This window comes from Ochotona curzoniae, unplaced genomic scaffold, assembly GCF_017591425.1.
Source record: "Ochotona curzoniae isolate NIBS_2020 unplaced genomic scaffold, NIBS_Ocur_1.0 contig_1, whole genome shotgun sequence".
In the NCBI taxonomy this organism is placed as follows: domain Eukaryota; kingdom Metazoa; phylum Chordata; class Mammalia; order Lagomorpha; family Ochotonidae; genus Ochotona; species Ochotona curzoniae.
Window position 1 is genome coordinate 45,278,662 of NW_024464918.1, and position 4,781 is coordinate 45,283,442.

The window sequence follows — 4,781 nt, forward strand, 5'->3', positions numbered from 1 at the left end:
CGCGGGCCGCGCGGGGAAGGGGCGGGCCGCGCGCTTCCGCCCGACCCCGGCCCGGGGCCCCGAGGCTGGGCCCGGCGCGGGGCGGAGCTCCGGAGGGCCCGCCCCCGCGTCGACTTGAAAGGCCCAATGGGCAGCCAGGGAGGCAGACGCCTGCCTACGGCCACCCAATCGGACGTTTGTTTGTTGCTCCACCGTCTCCAATCCGTCGTCAAGTTCCTCAAACGCTGTTCCCGAAAATCCACTTCCCGCCCCTGGGTCCGAGCCCCTGAGGGGACGCGCGCATGCGCGCCGTGCCCGCCCCAGCCTGGCACCGCCGGGCTCCCTTGGGGTGACGCTCTCCAGGGACTCGGGCTGCCCCTCCGCTCACCGCGAGCCCCTGCAGGGGCAGCGAGGGCATTACCCCGCCCGATCCTCGAGCCTCCGGGAGATCTCGCCCCGACCGGCCACGGCTGCCCCGGCAGAAGCCGCGCGCACCTGTTCTCTTTCCTGGTCGGCCCACAGCTGCCGCTCCGCCGCCATCCCCATCTCTTGCTCCGCGAGAAACCTTCCCAGCCTCCCCGCCCAGGCCTGGCCACCGCGCCGGGCCCTCTGGTTACTTTTCTTGGATTTCAAGGATGGTTTTTACACAGTTCAGTCATGGCGCAGGGGCCGGCGCCTGCAGTGCCAACGCCCCTGTGAACGCTGCTTTAGTTGAAGAACCTCAGTATCAAAATCCCAACCATTTGTTCATGGCTCATTGCTAAGAAACTGTGAGCCCGCAGGCCAAATGGCCTGTGCCACCTTTAGCGGCCTGTGTGACCTTTGGCGCTGAAGGGTTCCAATTCTTATGAGTCAAGGCCCACCTAAGGCCGGTTATCTCACAGGTGGCTCCAAGTAGTTAAGTGGGTGCTTCCCTTAGTGGCTGGAGGCGTGGGCTGTCCAGCCGAGCTAGGTAGGGAATGTGTGATATTTCCCTTCACCTTGCAGGCTGTTGTGAATTGCCCCTTTTCAAGCTATTGTGGACTGCCCCTATAAAAACCGTATGAATGTGCTGTTAGGGGCCACACTCCGGGAAGGGGTGTCGGTGCCATTCGGTCAGCCAGCTGCCTGCTCTCACCCAAGAACCCAGGCTCGGATGTGCTGAGCTTGAATAAGCCATCCGTGTGCACTTGGATCCACTTCAGACTCCTGCTGATTTCTGTGGGTCTGGGGACAACAGGGTCCTGTGAGTGGACTGGACGGAACGCGCGTCCACAGGCCCTCCAGGACCAGGCACCTGCCCAGTGTCCCGGGTCAGAAGCCGCTTGGAAGTCCTTTTTGGTACTTAGTGGCAGGAAGCCCCCACACTCTCAGGGCTAAGCCCTCCTGCCCACTGGCTCTCTGGCCGTGACTGCCATCCTTTTCCAGGCTGCTTCTGTACCCTGCTGCCCCCTCCGCCACCTCCTCACACACGGATTGCCAGGATTTTGATGTCCCTATGGAAGAATACCCACCAAAGCACTTCTTTGAGCCAGGTACTCCAATCCCGGTGTCCACAGACCCCAGCAGCCTTTGACTTGAAAAATGCAAAGAAAAGGGCCCAGCGCCGTGGCCTAGCAGCAAAAGGTCTTGCCTTGAGCGCGCCAGGATCCCATGTGGGTGCCAGTTCTAATCCTGGCAGCTCCACTTCCCATCCAGCTCTCTGTGTATGGCCTGGGAAAGCAGTCGAGGATGGCCCAAAACCTTGGGACCCTGCACCCATGTGGGAGACCTGGAGAAGGTTTCTGGCTCCTCGCTTCAGATCAGCGCAGCATAGGCCGTTGCAGTCACTTGGGGAATGAATCATTGGACAGAAGAACTTCCTCTCTGTCTCTCCTCCTCTCTGTATATCTACTTTTCCAATAAAAAACAAATAAATCTTTTTTTAAAAATGTAAAGAAAAAATAATAACCTAAGATGGGTGGGAGGCTGGATGAGGCTTCTCCCTTTATCTCCCGTTACCCCAGATATAGAAATAATAGTAATACTAATAATAATAGTAGTAATAATTATGTGGAAACGATAGTCTTATCCACTTTCTTGTAGCCCTTGACCCTTTGTGCCCTAAACAATTATGTAAAGATTATCAAAATGAAATAATTACAAAAAGAAACAAAATCGAGTTTGGCACTGAGGGAAATGGGGATGGGGGTCCTGAAGTGACATGAGTAATACTATTCAAATTTTGCATAGTAGGTTTGTCAAAACCCGTGCAGTTGTAAAACATGACGCTGTCTCATTCAGTCACGATAAGTACGTGGAACAAATTGAGCTTAATGGGGCTTATAAAGATTAAATGATTTACAAACCTAAGTGGTTCCATGGCAGTAGCGGGCAGGGTTTGGGAAGGTTGAGAAGAGGCTTGAGATGCCGGTTCTGTCACACGGTGCCTGCAGCCCTGGCTCCCTGCCCGCTCCGCACTGCCTCGTAACGTGCAGCCATGGCTCAAGGACCTGCGTCACTGCTGCCCGCATGGGAGACCTGGCTCAAGTCCCCGGCTAGTGCAAACCGCTGGAGAATGAACCAGTGGACAGAAGACATCTCTCCTTGTCTCTCTCTCTCTCTCTGTTTCAAATAATTATAAATAATCTTTTTTTCAAAAAAAATCCAGGGCTGGTTGGGCCCAGTGTGATAGCCTAGTGGCTAAAGTCTTTGCCTTGCATGCATCATATGGACGCCGGTTTGTATCCCAGATGCTCTACTTCCCATCCTGCTCCCTGCTTGTAGCCTGGGAAAGCAATTGAAGACAGCCCAAAGCTGTGGGACCCTGCACCCACGTGGGAGATCCAGAAGGGCTCCTGGCTCCCGGCTTTGGATTGGTTCAGTTCCAGCCTTGGCGGCAGTTTGGGGAGTGAATCATCGGATGCAAGATCTTCCTCTCTGTCTCTCCTCCTCTCTGTATATCCGCCTTTCCAATAAAAATAAATAAATCTTAAAAAAAAATCTTTTAAAAAGTCAAAGAACTTTGGGCCCGGCGCAGTGGCACAGTGGTTAAAGTCCTCACCTTGCACTCCCGGGATCCCATATGGGCGCCGGTTCTATCCCGGCAGCCCCGCTTCCCTTCCAGCTCCCTGCCTGTGGCCCTGGAAAGCAGTCCAGGACGGCCCAAAGCTTTGGGAACCTGCACCCGCGTGGGAGACCCGGAAGAGGCTCCTGGCTTCGGATCGGCATAGTATCGGCCCGTTGCGCTCACTTGGGGAGTGAATCATCGGACAGAAGATCTTCCTCTCTGTCTCTCCTCTCTGTACATCCGCCTTTCCAATAAAAAAATTAATAAAAACAAATCTTTAAAAAAAAAAGTCAAAGAACTTCACGAACCCAAACATTTCTCCTCTTCCTCCTCCTTTTCGTCCCGCCCTCCCCCTTCTGGAGGAGTGTATTTATTTATTTGAGATGCAGAGTGACTGGACAGAGTCCATCCATCCACTGGGTCAGGTACCACAGCAAGGGCTGGGCAGGCCGGAGCGGGGAGCCCAGAACTCCAGCTGAGTCTCCCTCTCGGGTGACAAGGGTCATCCTCCGCTGCTTTCCCAAGTACCCCAGCAGGGAGCTGGGTCTCTAAACCCTGACAAGGGACCCGGCCTCACTGGCTGCGGCTTACCTGGCTGTGCCACAACGCAGGCCGCTCTCTGTCGTTCTCACAGATGCTTGCTTTCCGCTACCACTCCCCAAGTAACAGGAAAGCAGGGTCCTTCCCACGTCTTCCACGGAGTCCCCCAGGCGCCACGCTCCCCAGCGCTTCTCCAACAGCTCCAACAGCTCCAACAGCGCTTCTCCAACAGCTCAGAAAGCCGGATGCGCTACAGCCGGAGCCCAGCGGGTGTGCCGCCCGCAGAGGGCGCCATCCCCGGGCCGACCGACTGCGCTCACCAACTCGGGCTTCTGAGAAAAGCCCCCGTCTGCCGCAGCTGGCCGCCCAGTGGCGTGGTCCCCTCCGTCCCTGTCCGCTCTCTGCAGGTGCCAACCTGGCGCTGGGGCCGGGTGGGAGATCAGCCAGCCCCGACCGTGCAGGGGTGGTCTCCGCTAAGGTGCCTGCGGACTTCCCAGGCCCGGCTCCCCTCCTTCCGCCTTCACAGCAGGTGCGTCCTCCCCACCGCCAGCACACCCAGCTCTGCCCTCCTCCCACACCTGCTCGGCCTCTGGGACACTCCTGCGCCCTGGTCCAGTGGGAAGGCCCGTGTGCACAGTGAGCTGGCCAGGTGCGGCAGAGGCACGTTCCAGAACACAAAGCTAAAAGCCACAGGGCAGCCGTGGGCTCGAGGTGGGCCGGGGTCTCGCCCGTTGCAGTGGCCGTGCCAGGAGTGCTCAAGTCCTCTGCTCAGACCCACGACCTATGCTGTGACCACGTCGGGTTTTTTTTGGGGGGGGGAGGGTTGGTTTTTTGCGTCCTCTTTTTGCTGTGCACTCTGGTTTGTTAGCGTTGTGCCTTTTACTTAAAAAGCATTTTAAGTACAGGCACCAACAGGGCATAAAGAAGTAGCAAAGTTTATTCAGAAGGCAGAAACAGAAAGTAACCATGTAACACACAGCAAAAGGGTAAGGGAGAGATTGAGACATTGAGTCTAAGGGAAACGATGGTTGCCTTTTTCTGAGTCGGCCTCAGGATGGAGAGAAGAAACTGCGCCTGAGTTGCACAAAGCCCAGAAGCCCCAAAAGGCCAAAGGCCGAGCCCCTCGTTGCATGAGCTTTCAGAGGTAGGGCCGGACGGGGAGTGACCATGGTACAGCCTTGCTCCTCGCCCTAGTTCCAAGTAATGATGGGTAGGCACAGACTGATGTGAGTGG